Source organism: Trichechus manatus, unplaced genomic scaffold, assembly GCF_000243295.1.
Source record: "Trichechus manatus latirostris isolate Lorelei unplaced genomic scaffold, TriManLat1.0 scaffold00207, whole genome shotgun sequence".
Classification (NCBI taxonomy): domain Eukaryota; kingdom Metazoa; phylum Chordata; class Mammalia; order Sirenia; family Trichechidae; genus Trichechus; species Trichechus manatus.
The window spans coordinates 1,790,199-1,816,533 of record NW_004444143.1 but is presented as its reverse complement, the minus strand read 5'-3'; the positions used below and the strand labels follow the sequence as shown (position 1 = coordinate 1,816,533).

The 26,335-nt window shown below is 44.6% G+C and overlaps 1 pseudogene; it reads left to right on the top strand.

The window, feature by feature from the left end:
* Positions 1–784: 784 nt before the first annotated feature.
* Positions 785–21,202, top strand: LOC101347471 (free fatty acid receptor 2-like; annotated as a pseudogene).
* Positions 21,203–26,335: the final 5,133 nt, after the last annotated feature.

Sequence of the window (26,335 nt, the reverse complement as noted above, 5' to 3'; positions counted from 1 at the left end):
GGCCACACAGGATCCACCTCGTATGTAAGTCCTCCTAATAAACTCTTTTGCTGCCACCCTGGAGTTGCCCGCCTCTGTGTCTCTCAGCGCCTTCCATTTTTGTAGGCAAGTTTCAAGTTACTGGTCCATGACAGGGCAATCGGCAAATCAGCCAGGAGAAGGAGGAAATGGTGAGAGAGAGCGGGACCTCTGCAGAAGAAATCCTGGGTTGACCAGCAACCTTCACGGGGGGAGGTCTGGCCTGCATGCTGGATGCATGAGGACTGCCACGTGAATATGGGGACACTCAGAAAATGCCAAGCTGCACAGCATGGTTGAGGAAAGACACGCACCTTCGTAAGTGCAGACAGGAACCCAGCAGTGGCTGTAGTGTGGCTGCTGCTCTGAGGCATTTAGCTGGCCACCAACACCCAGCTAGCTGCTGAAGTGTGCCTAAGAGCTTTACAAGGAGACTTAGTTCAAAAGAGATGTGCAGCAGTCGTGTGTGGCTGTGACTGATATTGAACAGCCGCGTCCACCAAGAGGATGAGCAACTAAAATGCTCACCTACAGGTTTGGAAAAATACGCAAAAGCAAAGTGTCAAAGGCAAAGATCAGGGCAATGTTATGAAAAGTGACTGAGACGTGAAAATGTAAAATATTTAAGAGAGCAAATCTAATAGTGACTCAAATGTGACAGTAATAGTCAAGGAAGAGCCTGGCTTTGCAGAGAGGCCCATCTGGGCATGGCTGCTCATTACCCATAAAATGAAAGCTACCCGCCCTGGCCCCAGCTCTGCCTCAGATGCAGAAGCCTGCATCTGTCCCATCTATCCCCCTTCCGAGCCCTGGCAGAGTGAGCTGGTGCTTCCAGTGGTCAGCGGTGCTGCTGCAGCAGGAGGAGACAGTGAACAAGGAAGAAGAGATCCAGGAGCGGGTCGTGGCTAGCAGTGGGAGGAGACTGGCTTCCAGGGCACAGCTGCCATCTTGTCACCTAACACCTGGGGCCAGAATTAGGCCCCCGCCACTACTGGTGCTGCCACAACCCCCATCGGCTCCTAAAGACTAGGGGTGGGGCCAAGGACACCCAAAGGTCAAGGCCCTACAGGGGGACCAGAAGCCTTATGTAGAGGTCACAACACATTGGTCAAGGACAAACAAGCAGCAGGTGCTGGCTCTGGTTGATACAGGGGCAGACACATCCTTATCTTTGGAAACACTGGACAGTTCCAAGGACGCACCCCCCTTGGCAGTTGATAGGTAAGGCAGAAAGTCCATTCACCTACATCAGTTACTCCTGACCCTAAGAATAGGACATACTCCCCCTAAACCGTATCAAGTTTATATTTCCCCAATATCAGAATACATTGTAGGGGTGGATGTCCTCATGGGACTGACTTTGACTACATCTGTGGGAGAATTCCAACTGCAGGTGTGGGTGGTAAAAGCAGTCTTGAGGGTGAATGCAGCATGAGAACCAGTGACCCTTCCCCCTGCATGAAGTGCAGTAACATCAGGCAATATAAGGGGAGGACATAAGGAAATCAGTGAAACCATTTTGAAATTGAAAAAACTAGGCATCCTCCGAGAAGCCCACAGTGCTTTTACCCTGTGTGGCCTGTGAAGAAACCAGATAGTCCTGGCAAATGACTTTGGACTATAGAGAACTTAACAAGGTGATCCTCCTAGTCTTTTTTCCTTCCCTGCCACTGTCCATTGGTTTCACTACATTAAAGACATCATGTTAATTGCTGGAGATGTTTCTCTATTACAGGAGTGTCTAGAAGCCCTAATCATCCACCTACAGGGGAGAGGATGGGCCATGAATCCCCAAAAAGTGCAGGGTCCAGAAATGTCGGTAAAATTCCTAGGGGTCGTCTGGTCAGATAAGACCCGAGTGTTGCCTGAAGCCATAGTTGAAGGTTTCCCTGGCATGGTGGACCAAGGTGCTCCCTAAGGCTTTGAGGTTGATAAATTTGGCTCCCACTGGGGCTTCAGCCCCATATGCCAGACTAGGAGCCCCGAGTGACCCTCCAACAATGACATGAATGACGTCACAGACTCTGGAAGCATATCCATGAAGATTGTTACTAGAACAAAACAGCATGGTCCTCCAGACACCTCAGGACCTGGTGCTGGAAAATAAAATCATCTATTGGCACTTGTTGTAGGTTACCCCACCGTGGTAAGAGTAGTTACGCCATCACTCTGGAGGAGGAGAAACCGACCAGCCTAACCTGTGGGCCCAACATCCTGCTGCACGGAGGGCCCCAATAGTCACACTTCACGTGGAAAGAAACAAAGGCTATATCACGAGAGATGAAATTGGATCTTCTTTTCTGACATACAGCAAAATGGGTGACTTTACTCACACCCCCTTAAAGTGACGTCCCCAGGGTAGCACGTATAGTACACTCAGCCAGGAAAAATGCCTGAAGCATCCACTGTTCTCACCACCTGAGGGGAAACCACTAGTGTGATCCTAACAGGCGGGGAAGATTCACCCCTTTTGGTACCTATTAAACACCTGTCTTTCTGACTGTAGATATGGCGTACTCTGCGTTCTTCCTTTCGGGGCTACCAATGTCTTCCTACAGTAGGCTCACAGCTTCGCCATAGTCCACAACAGCAGCTTCTGGGTCTGTGGACAACAACTCTTCTCAAGTGCCAAAAGCATGCCTCAGAGCATGTAGTCCCTGACCAGAACTAATCAGGCATCTGTGGGAAGCATGGTGAGGGGTAATTAAAGCCTCTTTAACTGAGAAGGATATAACAGGAGAGGGGAGGAATAACATTAGCTTTTCCTGGACTCACACTGTCATGGAAACCCACATCTTGGTCAGAGACTGCAAAGCCTCTCAGTTGCGGCCAAGAGAGGATGTTTACCACCTCTGGGATGGTTTAAGTTATTTAGTACCTGAACAAGGTGTGTTAGAGAATCCCACTTCTGTCTGTTTTGAACCAAGTAAAACCCTATGGGTTCCCCTGTCTCCCTCCAATTTCTCCTCCTGCACAGTGGGCTGGACTCCTGCATCCCACTGCTGACAGTTGATAACACCTAATAATACTGAATGGTTATAGTAAAATACCCTAACAGGATGGCAGGCGTGTACCTTGCTCCTAACGGCACCCAATGGCTGTGTGACCACTTCTTGTGGCCCTAGTTACCGTACAACTGAATAAAGCACTGCACTTTGGGGTTCTCAAATGCTGTAAAAACCGTTAGAAAAACTAACCCAAAATCTCTGAATTACCCGATAGTAAAAGTCAGATAGACCAAGCAGTGTTTTCCACCGGTGTGATTTCCTTTTAACTGTTTTAGTTCCCCCCATTGGCTCCTTAAAAATAATGAGACAATTGAAGCACTAACTTCTTTTACTAAACAGGCCCTGAACGATAACAGATAAAGCTTGTGGCTATTAACTGCTGAAACCACCCAAGGGAAGGTAGTCCTTCAGAACCAAACGCCTCTAGACATTCTAACAGCCACTCAAGGTGAGACATGTGCCATAGTAAAAACTGAATGTTGCACCTACATGCCAGACTACCAGCAAAACATAATTGATTTGTTAGGCCATATGAAGAAACATATAGAAGCCTTAGACACACCTGATGTCTGGTCTGCTGTGTCCCCTAGTTTTCCTCCTTCTCTGGGTGGTGAGGTTTTTCATTGGCTCTTAGTCTTTTCCTAGGTATAGAGGTTTCTGCTGTGTTTGTCTATATTTCTGGTGTTGTCTGTGCCTCCAACTACAGCAATGCTGTCTGTCCCTACCTACAAAGTTTTAGCACCTCCTCTTGAGGCACTCAAGGACCTTGCAGAAGACGGGAATGTGCCAGATTGTAAGAGATGGCCTCGAGTGGTATACTGAAGGGGAAAAAGGCTTTGCAAGGCCGAACATGAGTGCCCTCATGCGTTACGCTAGTTCACTACCGTTTGCTAAGTCATTCTTATGTAAGTCCCTGGCATGTAGCCACTATTGTTCACCATCACTATAAAACCTCTGCCCTTCCACTGCAGGGTGCGCAGATCTGCTCAGTCCTGCAGCCACCCAGGACCCATTTCATGTGTAAGTCTCCCTAATAAACTCCTTTGCTACCACCCTGGAGTTGTCCACCTCTTTCTTTAGTCTTTTGGTGCCCTCCATTTTATGTTACTGGTCCATGCTGGGACACCAGACTTTTCTTCTGACTTGCTGCTGGATGGGTTTTAATCACCAGCCATGAGGCTAGCAGTCAAGCACAAGCCGTTTGCACACCCCAAGACCCCAAGAAACTATTAAAATAGACCTTAAATTGTTGCTTAAATTATAAGATAGTCCTAAAACAAAATGTCATGCAGTAGATTGGTTATGAACTGACACAGAAAGATCACTAAGGCAATTATACAAAGAAAATGAAGTTTCAGAGCAATATATATATAGTATAATTCCATTTATGCATTTTTTAAGTTATGCATTTTTGTATGTTCATATAGATGTGAGCTGTGTGCATAAACTCATGCCAGTTGCCTCAAAATTACTAGCAGTGATAAGACTGCTAGGATGAAGACTCTACTATCTGATTCGATTGGGTCATACACACAAGACACTTATGGAGTGTTGGCAATTGAAAGCTGTTATTATTTATAGAAGGTAAACAGTAAACAACAGAAAGAAATTGCCTACAGAAATAACAAGAACAAATTTAAGGTGAACTGTGAGTCAGAATCAACTCAACAGCAATGTTTTTTTTTTTTTGGTTCTAGTCCCCTCCACCCCTATAATTACACCATTGAGCATCATAAGAGAGTGTCATGGATTGAATTATGTACCCCAAAAATGTGTGTATCAATTTGGCTGGGCCATGATTCCTGGTACTGTGTGATTTTCCCATGTGTGGTAAATCCTGTCTCTATGATGTTAATGAGGGAGGATGGGCGGCTGTTGTGTTAGTGAGGCAGGACTCAATTTACAGGATTAGATTGGGTCTTAAACCAATCTGTTTTGAGATATAAAAGACAGAAGTGAGCAGTGAGACAGGGGGACCGCTTACCATCAAGAAAGCAGTGCCAGGAGCAGAGCGCGTCCTTTGGACCAGGGTCCCTGCACTGAGAAGCTCCTAGTCCAGGGGAACACTGATGAGAAGGCCGAGAGAGAGAAAGCCTTCCCCTGGAGCTGACACCCTGAATTTGGACTTTTAGCCTACTTTACTGTAAGGAAATAAACTTCTCTTTGTTAAAACCATCCACTCGTGGTATTTCTGTTAGAGTAGCACTAGGTGACTAAGACAGAGAGGAACACACTTATGTCTAAAAGGGATCTGATTACCTTTCCCAAGCTACACATGCCCATTTCTGTGTCACTGGGTGGGCACTATGTGGACCAGGTATCTCTCTCTCAGCAGGTGTGTAATCAGGTTGGGTCAGGTGTGGTGTGGCTGTGTGTTTTCTCTCTCTGTCTCTCTGTGTGGCTTTTCTTGGCCAGGTTTGGCTCCCTGTGCTTGCTGGTCCAGCTTTCAACCAGCAGCTTTGGGACAACCCTGGGCCAGTGCTATGGTTAAACTGGCATTATGACAGCTCTTGAGGTAGAACCATTTTAAGGGCAACCCCTGTGTGGTGTATGTTCAAGCCTCTGCTCCATGATTGACCTCATGCCTGGAGGTGCCTAGCTCTGCTCTGTGGGTCGATTTTGCCCACCACCACTATCTGCCCTGTGGGCAACTCTGCCCACTGCCACCGTCTGCTGGTCTCACGGTTCCTGCTGCTCACACACTCCTGCCATTTTTCTGCCCCTTGGCTGTGCTGTGCTTGCCACTGTTTCACTTGGTCTTCAGGATTATCAGCTCAGTGAGTGTTACCAGCTCAGTGCTACAGCCCTTGACCCGTACTGGAGTTCTTCCAGGAGGGTCCCAGCACAGGTCCCCGTGTCCAAAGGACGAGCTTCCCTCCTGGATCTCCTGTCTCTCGTCAATCAGGAAGCCACATAAAATCTCTGTGAGGTTGGCTGCTTATACAGAGAAACTCCTTGTCAATTTACGGGCATTGCTTTCACAAACCGACCAATCTCTTAAGTGGATTGTAAATCAAGAAATCCTATTGGGTGGATTTGCAAGCCTCTTATGCAGATAGTAAGTCAACCAATCCCTGCAAGCTGCTTATGTAGATAATAAAGCAACCAGTTCCTTGCAAGCCACTTAGGAGGATAGTAAACTGACTAATCCCTTGCAAGATTGCAGCCCAACCAATTATTTTGGGAGAATTACAAATGCAGGGCCAGAAAGGTCATATAAGCAAAAACCCACTGCACCACAAGCTGTATAAACAAAATAGTGGTTACCTCTGGGAAAGGAGAAGTGTCAGGAAGGAGTGAAGTAGCACTTGACATTTTTCTTTTGTACTGTTGGACTTTTTTTTTTTCCAATAAGGATATATTCATGTATTGTTATTAATCTTTTTAAATTAAAGAAACAATAACAAAAGAACACTGACCACTTCAATTCTGGCCAACTAGAAGAGATTTAACGCTTAGAAATTCAAGTTGCCTGAAAACTCTCAAGTTGCTGTGGTTACTGGCCTCCCAGTGCACATCCTTGGGTCTGGGCAGGGGCAAGGTGGTTAAGCCACCCCCCAACACCTCTGGCACTGAAAGCAAGAAGAGCATTTTCCCTAAGAAAAATGAGAGGGGACATCACTGGAAGACGGGCATATGGGAGCAGGGCAGACCATCAAGAAACAACCAGCAGGGAAGACACACAGATGCAAGGTATCGCATGGGGGCCAGCACATGCCTTTGGGTACTGCCATTTCTCCAACTAATAAGTTATGGGAAAAGTAACCCACAAGGTGACTATCAGGATAATCACATCCAGACAGAACCCTGTCTCACCAATCCCCTGTGAACCAGTCACACGGAATCATCGACAATGAGCTCAGAACGCAATCAGTTTTGGTACTGCTCTGGTGCTCATCACACTGGTCTCCAGACAAAAAAAGCAAGTTAGAGGGCTCCCGTGAGTCCTTGATAGGCATGGCAGAAGCCTTACAGGCACTAATGATGTTATATCCTTTTGGGAGGAACCTCCTGTCATAACATCTAGAAGGCAGAATTTAAAAATGGTAACTTAAAAGAAAGAAGTGGAGCAGAATCAAAGTTTTTCCTGTAGTACTGAGAGTCTTGCTCACAAGCATTCTTCGGTGGGGGAGAAGAGGTGAAGTTATAACTAGTGCAGAAGGGACTGTTCAAAACCCTGCTCTCCCTGAAGGCTTGTGTTACCAACATGAATGTTATGCCTCTTGTTCAGTGTGGCTAAAAAAAAGAGACCATTGCACTAGCTCGTTAAGTAGTTTGGCAAATAAGCATGTGAATAGTCAGAGCTGGTGGAGTCCTTTACAATTGTGCAAAGATTTTCCCATGGAATATCTCTTAAACATGTAAAATAATCCTGAAGGGTAGGTATTATTCTGCTTTCTTGACAGATCACATCTGTGAAACGAATTCAAGATATAAAAGGGGGGCTTTAGCTGTTTTAGTTTGAGCCAAGAACAATCAATAGATGCCAAGTATTGCCACATCCTGACCTAATGGGAGGTGTTAGGCTATCTATGTAGAATGCGTTAAGACTCTGTTAGCATTAGCCCAAGACGTACCTGTGGGTCAAATAAAAGGAGCCGGGACATGCAAGTAGACAGTGAGGGCTGTTTTGCGAGAGAGCTGCCAGAACGCTCTGTTTTAATCCCAATGGGAAGAACAGGGAGAGTTTCCCACCCACCCATACTCACTCATAGTAAAGGGACTTCAGAAAAATGACTGGCAGAGCCAGACATACCCCTGAAGTTTGGAGGACACAGGGTTGGTGCCAGACATTTGCTAGGAGAAATCAAAAAGTGAGAGGCTGACTAGAGCTAGCAGAGCTAATGGGAGAGATGGTTACAATGGGAGTAAGATGCTGCTCCACCAACAATAGGACAAAGGTACGTACGGCTCCCTTAAACCAGATTTGTATCCCTTGTTTAGAAGCCGGCCTGGAATTATTTTATAAATTATCCCCTTCTAAGGTCTGCCTAGAGGAGCGATGTAATCCCACAGAAAGGATGCGCAGGGGCTAAGAGTGGGTCGCATGTGGCCAAGGAGAGGAGGAACTGTCCACATCGAAGGGAAATGCAGAAGTTCTTAGCTGGGGAGGCCCATGAACATGCAAGAGGTCCCAATGCGAGGAAGAGTCAGCTCTAAATATCTTCCTGGCCCACAGGGCATCAGTACAGGTCACACCTCTACCCAACTAGCTAGGCATTGACTTCCTTTGGAGTCTCCTCTCTGCAAACAGGGTGGGGCCCTAGGTGGTTCAAAGCAGCAGCTAACGAGTGGGGGAGAAGATAAATAAGACTGAGCGAGGAAAGACAAACTCAACCGTGCCCCAAGCCCTCCTTTGCAGGCCAGGGCCTGAGGCACTGAAGAGCTAGGGAGGATAAAGCTCTACTTTGGAATTTTGCTATTACCCTGGCCTGGAGGTATGTGATTATTAGACTAGAACAGACTTTTCATGATCTAAGAGCGTCTGAAGAAGCCATGCGACCTGAGGAGCTACACAAGCCATGGCAAGAAGGGGTGAAGGGGAAGAATAAAACTGGTTTTTCCTTAAATCACATCAAGTCTAGCTAGTTCAGTATGGTGGTTATATGTGATTCTAGATGGCCTCAGGGTGCAGCAATTTGCCTTTTTGGCATTCAGATTTGCACGACATCTCTTGCAGCTCTTGGCTGCTGTTGGAATGACCACTGAGACTGGCTTCCCACAGAACCATACTGCGCGTGTTGGGAGCGGCTGCTGCCCGAGGGCGATCTCAGCCCTGAACCATCTGCCTAAACCAGGGCCCATGACAGGGCCAGCCTGGAAGAGCATCTGTCCTAGGGAGAGCATCTGTACGCTTCTGACGTGATCCCCAAATGAAGTTAAAGATACATTCGTAAAGATATCTTGACAGGACCCAACATTAAATCTCTGGCCTCTTTCTGGCTCTACATTGAAATGAGTTTTGTTGAAAAACAAACACATAAAATCCTCTAAGTATTTTACGCTCAGTACATGTATATTTCTTCTTTCGTGTTAAGAATGCTCTATTATTATAAACATCTAAAAGACACCACAATTTTGACAATCCCATTTTGGTTGTCATTTTTTCCCCCATATACCAGGAGCCTCAAAAAATGGAAGTGGGCTGGGCTTGTCCTGACCTATTAGAGGTTTCTCGGCAGGCTTTTGATGGCCTAGCATCTGAACTCGTTCCCCCTTTTGGAGTGCTATGTACATATGAATCTTGGTGGAAGGCAGGCTCTGCCTCCCACTATAGAAGCTGATCGTGCAGGGACCTTGTTTTCCCAGTGTCCCTGACACCTCCTTTTAGCCAGTCAGGTGAATCTGCCTCAAAATCTGAATCTGAGGCTAGCAATACAAAGAAGGAGGAACAGTGGAGAATTGTTTCTAGTGGTGACAGGAGTGATGGCGAAGAGAAGGTGGATTCAGGGCCTGGTTTGGGCTCCCGTGTCCTCACTAGGCTGGGTCAGTGGCATGATTTTAATGTGGTCCTGGCTGCACAGCTTCCTTTGTTATGCAAATCTGGTTTTCCAGCCTTCCTGGTGAATCTCTGAGTTACCCAATGTCTTATCATTAAATCCTGAAATTAGCCAGAGCTGGCCTCAGTTGCTGCAATTAAGATCCATCACTGAGACAGTAACCCAGCACCATGATTATGAGCAAGAAAGTCTGCATTTAAACAGCAGAGAGAAACTGCTTGATATTCAGCCAACTGGTCAAAAGTCAGAAGCTGGATAGTGCCAAGTGGGAGTGGGAATGTGGCTCAGAGATTGAACGGCTAGGAGACAGATTCTTGTTGTTAGGTGTCACTGAGTTGGTTCTGAGTCGTAGAGACCCTATGTGCAACAGTACAAAACACTGCCCTGTCCTGCGCCATCCTCACAATGGTTGTTATGTTTGAGGCCATTGTTGCAGCCACTGTGTCACTTCATCTCGTTGAAGGTCTTCCTCTTTTTCATTGACTCTCTACCTTACCAACCATGATGTCCTTCTCCAGGGACTGGTCACCCCTGATAACATATCCAAAGTATGTGAGATGAAGTCCTCCATCCTCACTTCCAGACAACACTCTGGCTTTACTTCTTTCAAGACAGACTTGTTCATTCTTCTAGCAGTCCATGGTACATTCAATATTCTTCACCAACAACCATAGTTCAAAGGCGTCAATTCTTCTTTGGGCTTCCTTATTCATTGTCCAGCTTTCACTTGCATATAAGGCGACTGAAAACACCATGGCTTAGGTCAGGCACAACTTAGTCTTCAAGGTGACATCTTTGCTTTTGAACACTTTAAAGAGATCTTTTGCAGCAGATTTGCCCAATGCGATGTGTCTTTTGATTTCTTGACTGCAGCTTCCAGGGGCGTTGATTGTGGATTTAGTAAAACAAAATCCTTGACAACCTCAATCTTTTCTCCATTTACCATGATGCTGCTTATTGGGCCAGTTGTGAGGATTTTTGTTTTCTTTATGTTGAGGTGTAATCCATACTGAAGGCTGTGGTCTTTGCTCTTCATCAGTAAGTGCTTCAAGTGCTCTTCACTTTCAGCAAGCAAGATTGTGTCATCTGCATAATGCAAGATGTTAATGAGTCTTCCTCCAATCCTGATGCTGCATTAGTCTTCATATAGTCCAGCTTCTCAGATTATTTGCTCAGCATACAGACTGAATAAATATGGTGAAAGGATGCAACCCGTAAACACACCTTTCCTGATTTTTAAACCAAGCAGTATCCCCTTGTTCTGGTTGAATGAGTGCCTCTAAGTCTGTGTATAGGTTCTGCATGAGCACAATTAAGTGTTCTGGAATTCCCGTTCTTCGCAATATTATCCGTAATTTGTTATGGTCCACACAGTCGAATGTCTTTGGATAGTCAATAAAACACAGATAAACACCTTTCTGGTATTCTCTGCTTTCAGCCAGGGTTCATATTCTCTTCTGAATCTAGTTTGAATTTCTGACAATGCTCTGTCAATGTACTGCTGCAGCGCTTCTGAATGATCTTTAGCAAAATTTTACTTGTGTGTGATATTCATGATATTGTGCAACAGTTTCCACATTCAGTTGGATCACCTTTCTTTGGAACAGGCATAAATATGGAACTCTTCCAGTCCATTGGTCAGGTGGTTGTCTTCCAAATTTCTTGACATAGAGGAGTGAGCACTTCCAGTGCTGCATTTGTTGGCTGAAACATCTCAGTTGGTATTCCATCAATTCCTGGAGCCTTGTTTTCAACCAACGCCTTCAGTGGAGGTTGGACCTCTTCCTTCATTACCATCATTTCCTGAACATATGCTACCTCCTGAAATGTTTGAACGTTTACCAATTCTTTTTGATATAGTGACTCTGTGTATTCCTTCCATCTTCTTTTGATGCTTCCTGGGTCTTTTAATATTTTCCCCATAGAATCCTTCAATATTGCAACTCGAGGCTTGAGTTTTTTCTTCAGTTCTTTCAGCTTGAGAAATGCCGAATGTGTTCTTCCCTTTTGGTTTTCTAACTCCAGGTCTTTGCATATGTCATAATACTTTACTTTGTCTTCTAGAGCTGCCCTTTGAAATCTTCTGTTCAGTTCTTTTACTTCATCATTTCTTCCATTTGCTTTAGCTACTCGATGTTCAAGAGCAAGGTTCAGAGTCTCTTCTAACATCCATTTTGGTCTTTTCTTTCTTTCCTGTCTTTTTAATGACATCTTGCTTTCTTCAAGTATGATGTCCTTGATGTCATTCCACAACTCATCTGGCCTTTGGTCATTAGTGTTCACCACGTCAATCTATTCTTGAGATGGTCTCTAAATTCAGGGGGAATATACTCAAGGTCGTACTTTGGCTCTCGTGGACCTGTTCTAATTTTCTTCAGCTTCAACTTGAACTTGCATATGAGCAATTGATGGTCTGTTCCACAGTCAGCCCGTGGCCTTGTTCTGACTGATGATACTGAACTTTTCCATCGTCTCTTTCTAGAGATATAGTAGATTTGATTCCTGTGTATTCCATCTGGAGAGGTTCACGTGTATAGTCACCGTTTATGTTATTGAAGAAAAGTATTTGCAATGAAGAAGTTGTCTTCTACCATACAATCTCCAGCATCATTTCTATCACCAAGGCCATATTTTCCAACTACCGATCCTTCTTCTTTGGTTCCAACTTTTGCATTCCAATCACCAGTAATTTTCAGTACATCCAGGCTGAGGGCCAGAGAGGCATGCTGCAAGCACGGCTGGGAAAATGCTGTCCCGATGGAAGAGCTGTATCCTGAGCGTTCCTGAATCTGAATTGTAACTGTTTCTTCCCTAATAAACCCCATAATCTTGAATACTGTCTGTGAGTTCTGTGTGGCTACTGCAACGAATTATCGAACCCAGCAGAGAAGTAGAAATCGCTGTGGGAGGGGACCACTGGTGCCAGAATTGGTAAAGATGGCGGAGAAAGGAGGCATGTCTGACGTCTGTCTCATAGGAATCAGCCTTGGGCTGTTAATCTTGATTCTCCATCCCCTTTGTGAAGTTAGAGAATGTCAGACTCTGCCCCCATGCTGTTTTTTACAACACTTGTACTATCTGGCCTTACTCAGGAGTTTTCACTGTGGCGAGCAGCATAGCACATGATGATGCTAAATAAATGTTAGCTGTGATTAGTTTTTCTTGCTTTTAGTTTGATTTTTGAGTAAGATTATACAGACATACACACTCAGAAAATAATTGTTAACAGTACAAAAGGACACATGGAGAAATGTAAGTTGCCCTTCCACCCCTGACTCCCAGTTCCCCTTCCCAGAGACAACCACTGCTAACAGTATCATGGGTATCCCTTCACCCAGTCTAGTCTTAACCCAGCATCCTGAAGGATCCTTTGGAAACAGTAAACAAATTCAATCACATCCCTGCCCTCCAGTGGCTTCTCATCATTCTCGGGACAAGGCCCCACAAGGTCTGGCCTCTACCAATCGCCTTAATTCCCATGACTCTTCCCTCAGTCCACTTGCAGCCTCCCTGGCCTCCCAAACCTCCTCCGACACACTGTGGTCCATCACAGGGCTAGCTGTCCCTCTGTCTGGAAATGTTCTTCCCTCCGGACAGTTTCATGTTCCACCCTTTCTTTCCTTGCAGGTCTCTGGTCATACATCACTTCCTCTGAAAGGGCTTCTCTGACTGCACTCACTCTCTGCCCCTTACTCTGCTTTTCCAGTGTTTATCATCCTTCAGAGCACCAGTCCAGCCCTGGGCATTGTGTGAAGTATCTGTTTTTCCCTCTATTGCCTATCTTGCTGAAATGAAACATGAGCTCCGTGAAGGTTGGCCTTGTTCCCTGGTGCCAGTGCTTGCTGTGACATGGGAGCTGCTCGCGAAGTATCCATTGAATGAATGTGTGGGTGAATATTCCATTCTTTTTTTACAACTCACTATTCTTATACCTTGCTTATTTCACATAACATCTTGGAGTCTGATCTACACTGGCACAGATCTGCCTCATTCTTTGTAATAGATGCACAGTATTTCTACTGTATGGATGCCTCCATAACTTTTATTTAACCAGACCCTTTACTGATGGGCATAGGTTGTTGCCAGTCTTTTACTATCATGACCAAACAAACAAATGCAGTGATGGACATCCTTAAACATACTTCTTCATGCACATGGGAAAGTATATCCATACAACAAATTTGTAGACATCAATCCGCTGGGTCAAATGACATAGGATTTTTAATTTTGAAAGACATCGTCAAATTGTTCCCTACAGAAGTGTTCAAGTAGCAGAGGAGAGAGAAAGTAGTAGGAGACGATGTCACAGAGTGATGGGGGGAGGCAGCTGACATAGCGACAAATAGGTCTCAGTAAGGGCTTTGGCTTTGATGAGATAGATGGGTAGCCACCATGGGATTTTGTATAGAATAGGAGGGACATGGCTTACTTATGTTTTAAAAGAACCATTCTGGATGCTGTTTTGAGACTAGACTGAAGGGGGCAACAATGGAAGCAGGAGGACCAGAGAGATTACTAGAGGAACACAGGTGAGAGATGGTGATGGTACCATGAACCAGGGTGGTAGAAGTAGATGTGATGAAAAGTGGTTGGATTTGGGATATATTTTAGAGTGGAAAGGACTAGCTGATGGAGGAAATGTCAGAGAAAGACGAGTCGAATGGGGTGCAGGTTTTTGGTTTGAGCAACTGGAAGGATGGGGCAGCAAAGTCTGTGTGATGGTTAAGGTTGCATGTCAACTTGGATGGGCTATGATTCTCAGTGTTTTGACAGTCGTATGATGTGATCACTTCCATGATGAGATATAACGTGATCACCTCCATGATGGATCTGCTGTGAGTGGCCAATCAGTTGAAAGGGAGTTTCCTTGGGCATGTGGCCTGCAACGAATATAAGTGGACATTCTGGCAAGGCTCATGGGCTTTTGCTCTTTCTGGATCCTACAGCTGGCTCCTGTTCATCAAACCTCTAGTTCTTGGGACTTGAGCTAGCAGCTTACCTACCATCTTGCCAGCCGATATTGGGATTCATCAATGTTCGCAGCCTGTGAACAACAGCGCTACTGTCTGACCTGCCATTCTTGGGTTTGCCAGCCCCTGGAAGCTACATTAAGCAGGAGAAGCCTCTATCCTGACCCACAGACTTGGGATGTTTCAGCCTCTACAAAAGCGTGAGCCATTTCCTTGATAGAAATCTCTCTATATACGTACCTATATGCTTTACTGGTTTTGCTTCTCTAGAGAACCCAGCCTAAGACAGTCTGTAACCTGGGGTCTCATTCCTGAGATGTTAGCAGTGAGGGCCTGGGTAGCAGCAGTTGTTGGAGGGGAGGCGTCTGGAAATGATCAATTTCCCAACAAGTGATATTTTCTGATCTTAGAATGTTGGTATGGTTTCAAAAGGGGTACAGTTGAGAAAAGATCCTCAACATCATTAACGTTACAGAGATGCAAATCAAAACTACACTGAGATACCACCTTACCCCTATTAGAATGGCAACGACAAAATTAAAAAAACGGAAAACAACAGTTGTTGGGGAGGTTGTTGAAGAAACTGGAACTCTCATTCATTTGCTGGTGGGAATGTAAGATGGTACAGCTATTGTGGAAAATAGGCTGGCAGTTCCTCAAAGGGCTGAACATAGAACTACCATATGACCCAGTAATCCTGATCCTAGGTATATACCTAGGAGAAGTGAAGGCAGGAACTCAGACAGAAACCGGTTCACCCATGTTCATAGCCAAAACGTAGAAACAACTGAAATGCCTATCAAGAGATGAAGGGATAAACAAAATGTAGTATATACACACAATGGAACACCACTGAGCCATAAAGATAAATGAAGTCCTGGTGCATGGATGAACCTTGAAAACATCATGCTAGGCAAAATAAGTCAGTTGCAAAAGGGCAAATATTGTATGATCTCACTTACATGAAATAAGCAAATACAGAGAAGCCAAAGTTAGTAGTGGTTACCAGGGGTGGTGGGAGTGGGTAAAGCGGGAATTTTTCTTAGGGGGCATTGAGTTTATGTTAATGGTGGTGGAATGATTTGGAAAAAAGATAGCGAGAGTGGCTACACAACTTGAAGAATGCAATCGACGTCACTGAATTGTACATATAGAAATTGTTGAGATGGCACATATCTTGCTACGTACATTTTAATCACAGTAAAAATTTTAAAAATCACAAAAGGGATACAGTTGATTGCTGCAGGCTGAGCTGTACAGGAAGCCCAGCTAAAAAGCACATAAGAGCGCTGAATACTAAACCCAGTTTCCCAGCTTTTCTCCTCTTTGCTTCCCTCGCTGGTAAGTGCAACTGCGTTACTGTCATCCTGTGCTCAGTGTCTTATATTCGACCTTCACTCTATCCGCTGTTGCTGGATGCTGAAGAGGACAGTGTGGTTTTGTGTAAGTTAGTTTTGTCAAGATATCAGAAGGCTGTGAACCAGAGGGGGGCTGTCAGGTTCTGATTGGTTACAGAAGGTTATCAAGACATATCAAAGACCAGGGGAGAAAGATAAGATCAACAGACGAGAGGACAGAGCTCCAAACTAAAGTGAGCACTTTCAAGCTTACTCCTGGGCTCTCTTATCATGGACCACAAGGCTGAGCAGCCTGACCTCATCTTCTACACCCAGCACACTGGCCCCCTTTCTGTTTCTCTGACTCAGGGAGCACATTCCCACTGAAGGACTTTACTGCTTGCTGTTTCTTCCTGAAAAAGCTCTTTTACATGGCTGGCTGCTTTTCATCAGTTCAAATATTCCTTCTCAGACCAGGCCTCTCCCTACAGCCCTATCTAAAAACATCCATGCTGGTCCCTCTCTAGATTTTCCTGTTTTACTTCCTTTATCAAACCCATTGCCACTGAGTCAATTCCAACTCATAGCGACCCTATAGGACAGAGTAGAACTGCCCCGTAGGGTTTCCAAGGAGCTGCTGGTGGATTCCAAATGCCGACCTTTTGGTTAGCAGCTGTAGCTCTTAACCACTGCGCCACCAGGGCTCCACTTCCTTCATAGGTCATATCATTTGAAATTCCCTGGTTAGCTGGTTTATTGGCTTACTGTCTGTCATGTTCACATATATTCCCAGTGCCTAGAGCAGTGTCTTGCACAGAGTAAAAGCTCAAAGTATTTCATGAATGGAAAGTAGAGTGATTGTGAATGGTGTGGCATCGTGGAGAGGAACCTACGTGAATAAATACTATGAATGAATCTGAATTAGACTTAATATGTTGCACTGCCCACTCCCATAATACAGCTGTGTGTGAGGTCAAAAAACCTTATACTTCCGCAAACCAACTTAGTCTGATTTCTCCCTTCTACTCCAGTGACCCTAGGGACCCCAGCACCAAAGATGACCTAATATCCATGACTTGGAAGCAGAATGGAGAGAAAGGGGCAAAAAAGTCAGTTCTGACTTCAATGGCAAGTCAGCAATCTCCGCTTGAATCATCAGCTAGCAAGCTTTTACAGGCACATCCAGCTTGAAACTTTTCATTCCACAGTATTTGAGTGCTTATTATATACAAGCAGAGCCCTGGTGGTACAGTGGTTAAGAGCTCAGGCTACTAACCAAAAGGTCAAGAGTTTGAATTCACCAGTCTCTCCTTGGAAACCCTATGGGGCAGTTCTACTCTGTCCTATAGGGTCACTACGAGTCAGAATCAACTCAATGGCAATGGGTTTGGTTTTGTTGGTTTATTACATATGATAGACAAACTTCAAAACAACCACTTCCAGGAGAGTCAGTCTTATCTACACTCAATCCTAACAGATGAGAAGTGGTGGGATTATCTAAGGAGCCAAAAAGGGGACTATTGAGGGACCCCTGAGGCCTTGGAAATTACCCAGGCACCTCTAGAAGAAAGGACTCTACAGCTCTGCCCTGGCCTAGGAATCAGCTCTGCATGGTTAAGGATGGACATGGGGAAAAGAGGACCCTCCCCCAGTATTTAGGATTATGAGAACAGCCTATCTGGCAATATCTGCCTTTCCAGTAAGTTTCTGTTGTTTAATCAAATGCAGATAGAAAAAATGGCACAAATGAACTTGGTAGAGACTAAAAGATAATTATGTTGCCTTCTTTTCATGTGCACCAAGCATTCAAAACAACTTCCTGAATGCTCCTTTTGGGACAAGCATCATGTGGGTTAGGGAGGGCCAGCTGGAAGGAATGTAGACAGACCACTTGGGGACCTAGGTGAATACTGAGGATCAGTGAGTAAAGAGCTCAATGACAAGAGATCCTTTCTAGGGCAGGAAGTTGACTGAGGGTCACTCTTCCTGGGTCCAGAGGAAAGAATGAGAGTCTCTGCTGGTAGCGTCAGTGAACCAGTGGTAAGATACACACACATTCCCTGAGGTGAGACAAAGGCATTCCCTGTGTCTCCGTATTTTCATGCGTCTGTATCAAAGGCACCACCAGGGATGATGCAGCAATATAGGCCCTACACAGGTTGGTAAGAGAACAACAATGAGACAAGAAGATGGCCCAGGCAGGGCACAGCTCCCTGAGAGAGGGAATGAGGGGCAGGTCAACCCAGAGCCTAGCTCTTCCTGGCTCCCCCTTGGACTCAGGGAGTTCTTCTGGATCATCTGCCCGTGGTCATACTTTGGAAGAACGGACCTGGTGGGTCAGAGGAAGTCAAGCAATGATTAACATATTAATCAGCGTCAGCTGGAGCCTCCTGGAACCAGAACAAGAAATTGACCCTGTCAGGGGCCTTAAGAGGAAAGATGGGGAAAGAGCTGGTGAAGAAAGAACAGAGGGAGTAAGAAGCTCATGCAGGTACACAATTGTTTGGAATAACTGCCCACCAAAAAGAAACATAATAGATTACTTGGAATGCAAAAGTAGGAAGAAACCTGAAAGAACAGTTGTGATTTGGATTCTGAGAGAAATAAATTAAGTGTGTTGGGGACAGAGTTTTGTGGCGGATCAAGAGGACCAAGCTGCCTCAGAAAAGGCTCAACTACTGACCTTCCCCTTTGTGACTACGCAACCCTTCCAGGTATAAAAACCGTGGAAGATTATGAGGTGATCCAGTTAGCCAAGGTTTCCACCTGCTTGTGAGAGTTGACATATTTGAAAAGCCATCATCTACCTCCAGGATAAGGCAAGGCACCCAATTTGTTTATGCTCAGGGAAGAGGTTTCTGGGATTACAATCTTAGGAAGGGCTAGGATAGAAGGAACGCATGTAGATAAGCTCTTATAAAAAGGGGGGAGTATGTGGGGTTTATTCTCCAAGGAGGAGCTTGAAGAGGTCAGAGAAATGGGAACACATTAACCTGTTGCCATCGAGTCAATTCTGACTCATAGTGACCCTATAGGACAGAGTAGAACTGCCCCATAGGGTTTCCAAGGAGCGTCTGGTGGATTCAAACTGCTGTTTGGTTAGCAGCCATAGATCTTAACCACTATGCCACCAGGGTTTCTGAGAAATGGGAAAGGGGCCAAGAAAAGTCTATGAAGAGATGATACTTTTGTGGGTCTTGGGAGAGATGAGAGCATGAGTAGAAATTCCCCAACATAGCAGAGAATCTCCCTGGTCCTCTACCTCTGAGATTTTCAAACATGGGAATGAGACACACAGATGAGTCACCAGTAAGCAATATGCTACCAGAAATAGGTTAAGGACTCAAGTTTTATTTTAAATGTCTACAATTTAATGATAAATTAGAGGAAATTTAAGGCAACTCTTGATTTTCATAAATCTCATGCCTACATGCATTCTCCAAGGTAAGAGAAAGTGAATTTGCAGGCAGCATATTGGGAACAGTGTTAGCCCTGGTGAAACCATCGGTTCTGTGTGGTGAAAATGGGTACTGATGCTTAGAGGGGTTAGAGTGGTTTTCCTAAAGTCACATGACTGATCTGAAGCATGGCTAGGATTTCAGTCCTGGTGCCCAGGTCAGGCCCCTTCCATCACCCCACCCAAACCTACAGGTTTTCTCTGAAAGGCTCAGCATGGAATCAAGAAGCTTGAGCATCTGGATCTAACCTTGGGTTTAACCTACTTTTCTCTCAGGCTTAACCAAATTCCCATTTCCAGAGCTGAAGCTGAGAATCTTGTGTTCAAACCCACTGATGCTGCGAGAGAAAGAAGGCAGAGATAAGCGAGAAAAACTCTGCAGCTGGGCTAAGAGTGTAGAATGTGAACTTGGGGAAACTCGAAGACAGTCTAAGTTTACTGCCTCCTTGTGATAAAATAACTGTTTCTTTCCTCTCAGTTCATATATCCATTTAATTATCAACACGTATTTGTTAAGCACCTACTATGTGCCAGGCACAATTCTAGGTTCTAAGGATACAATGCTGAACAAAACAGAGGATGTCATTGTCTTCCTGAATTGCCTTTTCTAGTGGGGACTTGGAGACTTCAGAACTTTTCTTGTGTGAGCTTCTGGGACATCAAAATTCTTATGGAAGTAACTTTTTCTCTGGTAGGTTGGAAATGCTAAAGAAGGAATTTGGTAGGGAAACAAGGAGGCCTCTTTGTCCATGACATAGGGTGGCAAACAGACGAAGCACAACAGTAGCCAGTTGGAAGGGTGCGCAACGAAGCTCAGAATGGATTCACTTTGGTCTGGCATTGGGAAGCCCATGATCAGACAGGATTCTGACTCCATCTTTTGTCTCCTCAGGAAAGACGACCCTAGGTTCCCGAAGCCTGGCAGCTCTCTTCGTCTACATCATATCTTTTCTTATTGGTCTCCCTGCCAACCTCCTGGCCCTGTGGGCCTTTGCAGGGCGGGTCTGCCAGCCCCATTCTGCACCCATCCACATCCTCCTGCGCAACCTGACGCTGGCAGACCTCCTCCTTCTGCTCCTGCTGCCCTTCAAGATGTTTGAGGCTATGTACAATTTCCACTGGTTCCTGGGCGACCTACTCTGCGCCCTCATGGGCTTCGGCTTCTACAGCAGCATCTACTGCAGCACGTGGCTCCTGGCAGGCATCAACATTGAGCGCTACCACAGTGTGGCTTACCCAGTGCAGTACAAGCTCTCCCGTCGTCCTGTGTACGGAGTGATTGCTGCTGTGGTCTCCTGGGTCCTGCCCTTCGGACACTGTAGCATTGTGATCATTGCCCAATATTTACCAACCAACAATACAGTAAGTCACGATGAAGACCTCCGTGTCTGCTAGGATAAGTTCACCGAAGAGCAACTGAATGTGGTGTTTCCTGTGTGGCTGGAGCTGTGCATGGTCCTCTTCCTCATCCCATGGCGCTGACCACCTTCTGCTATTGGCGTTTTGTGCACATCATGCTCTCCAGGCCCCAAGTAGGGGCCCAGAAGTGCTGGAGAGCCGTGGGGCTGGCTGCTGTGACTCTCTTCAATTTCCTGGTCTGTTTTGGGCCCTACAATGTGTTTCAGGTGGTGGGGTTCTTCAAGAACCAAAGTGAAACTTGGCGTGCATGTGCTGTGTTGCTAAGCGCTCTCAATGCTTGCATCGACCCCTTAATTTTCTATTTCTCCTCCTCAGCTGTGCACAAAGACTTCGATAAAGGGCTGCAGAGGCTGCAGAATTGGGGTGCCTCACTGTCAGGGTGCTAGAGGAGAGGAAGTTAAGAGGGGGCCACAGAGAAAGGAGATGGGAGCTTAGGTATAAGCAATGTCAACTTCACAGGGGACTAGATTTTCCAGTTTAGTGTTACATAGTTTGGGGGTGAAGGGGTGCATAAAAAGTGGAACAATGAAATAGAACTGGGGTGAGTGCTCCTGTGCCCAGTTTACAAGACAAAGGAGAACAGTGGACATCTCAAATCCAACTCATCCACTGGGTGTGTTTTTATTTTGTTCCCTGGGGTTGCTGGCATTTCCTTATTTATGGTTGGTACTGCCTCATGGTAAACTGTAAGCCCTTCTATCCTGAAATATCATAGTCTTGGAATTCTTTATCTTCTCCACTCGGCATGTATAAGATGGTTGCACACACCCATCTACTGCACAACTCTTAGTTCTATCCTTGGCCCTGATTCAGGAGGGAGGTTCCACATGCTAGGTCTGCACATCACAACACAAGCAAGGGTGTGGAGAACCAGATAGGATCCTGCACGTGAACCTGGAAGACGAGCATCCCAGTCAAAGCATTTGCTGGCTCAGGTCTATAAAAAAATGCAAGGAAAGAATCAGTCACTGAGAGAAGAGTCAGTGCTGGTGAGAAGAAATTCGGGCCAGGATATGTTTTACTAGTTATGTCCTATTTCAAATCCTTAATGCCCTTGTGTACTTGTGCCTTCTTTTTTAAAAAATAATATTTTACTGTGTTTTCAGTGAATGTTTAAACAGAAAATTAGGTTTCCATTTGATAATTTCTATACAAATTGTTCAGTGACATTAGTTACATGTTCCACAATGTGTCTGCACTTCTTTTATTGTGTTCTGGTAGTTCCATTTCCAGAGCTCTAGTTGCTCTGCCCCCTTATCTTTTCATCTTTGCTTTAGACTAATCATTGACCTTTTGGTCTCATGTAGATGGTTTTTTAATGGAGCACCATACTCACAGGTAATATCCTTTATTATTGTGTGTGTGTGTGTGTGTGTACCAATCTTATTTTGCTAAAAGGCGACTGGGATACTTTTGGTTCAAGTTCTAGAGTATCTGAGTGCAATAGTCTCTGGGAGTCCTCTACACTCAACTTGTTCAATAAGTCTGGATTTTTAAGAATTTGAGTTCTCTTCTGTATTATCCTCCCATTCTGTCAGGGTCCATCTATTGTGGCCCTGATCAGAACGGTCAGTAGTGGTAGCCAGGCACCATCTAGTTCTTCTGGTCTCAGGGTAGATGGGGCTGTGGCTTGGGTAGGCTATTAGCCCTGTAGGCTAGTTTCTTCTCTGAGACTTTGGTCTCCTTCTGTCTCTTTTGCTCCTAAGAAGTAGAGGCCAATAGTTGTATCTTAGATGACTACTCTCAAGTTTTAAGACCTTAGACCCACTACTCACCTAACTAAGATGCAGAACATGAACTTTGTGAATTGTATTATGCCGACAGACTGAGTGGTCCCATGAAACTAGGGTCCTAAGCCTTCCAACCCAGAAAAGCAATTTCAAAGGTGTTTGGTTTTATCTGAGAAGTATCTGTAACTGTGTCCTCTATGAATATATGTGTGCACACACATATCTGTACATACACGTACATATAGATACTTCTATCTGTACCCACATACATACACATTTGTACCTACCAATACACATATATGCCTACACACACACATATGTGACCATACACTTGTTTTTTGGTTATTGTTGGTGCTGTTGCCAAATTATATATGTCATATTCTTTAGGACAAATATGCTTTTCTCTTGTGTGCTTCTTCATGGGATCCTTTAAGTCAAGCTGTGCTCATTATACCCCCAATCTGTGCTACTTTTCCCATCACCAAAAATAACAAGTATCTACGACCTAGAAAGTAATTTCCTCTTCCCCCATCCCTGGTAACCACCAATGAACACTGGTCTCTGTGTGTATCTATTCTTGTGTTCTTATAGAAGTAGGATCATACAATATTTGTCCTTATGTGATTGACTTATTTCACTTAGCATTATGTCCCCCAGCTGCAACCATGTTATAATATGTAACGCAGACTCGTCATTGTTCTTTATGTTTGTGTAGTATTCCGTTATATGTATGGACCACATTTTGCTTATCCATTCATCCGCTGAAGGGCACTTAGGCTGTTTCCATTTTTTTGCTATCGTCAATAATGCTGCAGTGAACACAGGTGTGCATATGTCTGTCTGTGTCTCTTTTATTAGATCTGTAGGGTATAAACCTAGGAGTGGGATTGAGGGATCATAATGTATTCTATCTTTTTGAGGAAGTGCCTTACCATTTTCCATAGTGGTTGTACCATGTTACAGTTCCACCAGCAACGGATAAGGGTTCAAATCTCCTCACATTCTCACCAACATTTATTGTTACCTGAGCCAGGTGGCACAGGGGTTAAATGCTTGGCTGCTAACCGAAAGGTCAAGTTCCATCCCACCAGCTGCTCCAGGGGAGAAAGATGTGGCAGTCTGCTTCCATAAAGATTTACAGCCTTGGAAACCCTATGGCAGGGGCCCAGGGAGGGTAATGAGTGCCCAGGGGTAACCTCTAAATTGTATCTTCCCTCCAGTTTCAAGATGAATCCACGTTAGTAACGGCAATGCATCAGCAGAAATGCCTTCCCTCCTCTTGTCCAGCTGCCTCAGTCAGGTGCCTTTCACATCTGTGGAGTCTTGAAATATCATTCCACACCTTGTCTGGCACCCCCTTGGACTTGGTCCTGGGGCAAATGCCCCTCCTTCCCCCTCTTCCCCCCGCCTTTGTGTCTACTGTGCTTGAGAAATGACGTTAGACCATACTGGGTTAATAGAAACTGCTCAATGGCATCCCCCTCCTCAAGTGGCACCCAGCGCACATGCCTTACCTTAGATATGTCTCTGGGCCTACCTACACCTTGATTTCAAACGTCTGGCCACCAGAACTGTGAGAGAATAAACCTCTGTTGTTTTAAGCCACCAAATTTGTGGTTATTTGCTGCGGCAGCCCTAGTAACTAATACATTAATATAGCCACACCAAAAATGTTTTGTTGTTGTTAATATTTGCGTGGTCCATCTTTGTCCATCCTTTTTCCTTCAATCTTTCTATATCCTCATCTTTTAGATGTGTCTTTTATAAGCAGTATATAGAGTGGTTGGATTTTTAAAATCTGGTCTAAGGATCTGACAATATTTGTCTTTTAACTGTATTGTATTGTTCATTTAAATATATTTGGATTTACTGCTGTCCTTTTATTTTAAAACATTTTCATTGAAGTACATGCACATAATGAAATATATGTGCATAAACGTATGGCCAAGTAAGTTTACAAGTCAGATGAATGATCACAAAGTGAATATGTCCATTTAAAAAAACCGAAACATCTACCATCTTATTTTGTGCAATTTTCCCCATATTTTAATATTTCCTTTTTCTCCCCCCTTGCCTTTCTTTGAAGGAGCCCCGGTGGTGCAGTGCGTAAAGCGATCAATTGCTAACCGAAAGGTCAGCAGTTCAAAACCACTAGCAGCTCCAGGGCAGAAAGATGTGGCAATCTGCTTCCATGAAGATTTACAGCCTTGGAAGTCCTATGGGGTCGCTATGAGTCGGAATCAACTCGACGGCAGTGGATTTGGCTTGGTTTGGGCCTTTCTTTGGGATTCAGTTTTTTTTGCTTTTCTCATTTCATTCATTCCTCCGCTGACTTGGAAATTATATGCTCTATTTCTATGAATTTAGTGGTTACCTTAGAAATTTTAATATAATTTTAATTTTAATAATACCCATCAAGGAAAAAAGCCAACCCAGACAGCTATCAACTATGCAGATATAGTGCAACGGTTCTCAAAGTACGGTCTTAAGACACCTGGCGGACCCAGACATCACCTTTCTGCAAGGTTGAAGCTATTTCCATAACGATACCAAGACGTCAACTGCGTTTATCACGCTCATTCTCTGGTGAGCGTAGAGCAGAGTTCCTCAGAGGTGACAAGACATGTAGCAGCACAACAGACCGAATTCAGAACAGTTGTAAGAGGCCAGCTGTCTTCTGCTAAGCCAGCCATTAAAGGCTTGCAAAAATATAAAACGATGCCACTGCTCTCACTCATGTCTTATATATAGCTATTTTCCATAAAATGTTACATATTTTAACATGTAATGGGTTTGTGATTATTATTGTCTTAAAATAAATTGATACATTTAAAGAAAAAAATCTCAGTTTTAATTTCTAATCCAGTAAGTAACAACCTACGTAAACAAACACTCTTCTGGGTCCTTAGTAATTTGTAAGAGCAGTTTGAGAACTGCTGATTCAGTGAGATGATCCACTATGTTTGCTCTGCTATACATATGCTGTTGTCATGTGCTGTTCAGTTGATTCTGACTCATAGCCACCCCGTGTACAACAGAACGAAACACTGCCCGGTCCTGCACCATCCTCACAATCCTTGTTATGCTTGAGCCCATAGTTGCAACCACTGTGTCAATCCATCTCCTTGAGGGTCTCTCTTTTGGCTGACCCTCTACTTTACCAAGCATGATGTCCTTCTCCAGGGACTGGTCCCTCCTGATAACATGCTCCAAGTATGTGAGACGAAGTCTTGCCATCCTTGCTTCTAAGGAGCATTCTGGCTATACTCCTTCCAAGACAGATTTATTCGTTCTTCTGACAATCCATGGTATATTCAATATTCTTTGCCAACACCATAATTCAAAGGCATCAATTCTTCTTCAGTCTTCTTTATTCATTGCCCAGCTTTTACATGCATATAAGGCAACTGAGAACACCATCGCGTGGATAAGGCGCACCTTAGTCTTCAAGGTGAAATCTTTGCTTTTTAACATTGTAAAGATGTCTTTTGCAGCAGATTTACCTAATGCAATACGTCATTTGATTTCTTGACTGCTTCTTCCATGGGTGTTGATTGTGGATCTAAGTAAAATGAAATCCTTGACAACTCCAATCGTTTCTCCATTTGCTTATTGGTCTGGTTGTGAGGATTTTTGTTTTCTTTATGTTGAGGTGTAATCCATACCAAAGGCTGTGGTCTTTGATCTTCATCAGTAAGTGCTTCAAGTCCTCTTCACTTTCAGCAAGCAAGGTTGTGTCATCTGCATATCACAGGTTGTTAATGAGTCTTCCGCCAATTCTGATGCCGCGTTCTTCTTCATATAGTCCAGTTTCTCAGATTATTTGCTCAGAATACAGACTGAATAAGTATGGTGAAAGGATATAACCTTTACACACACCTTTCTTGACTTTAAAC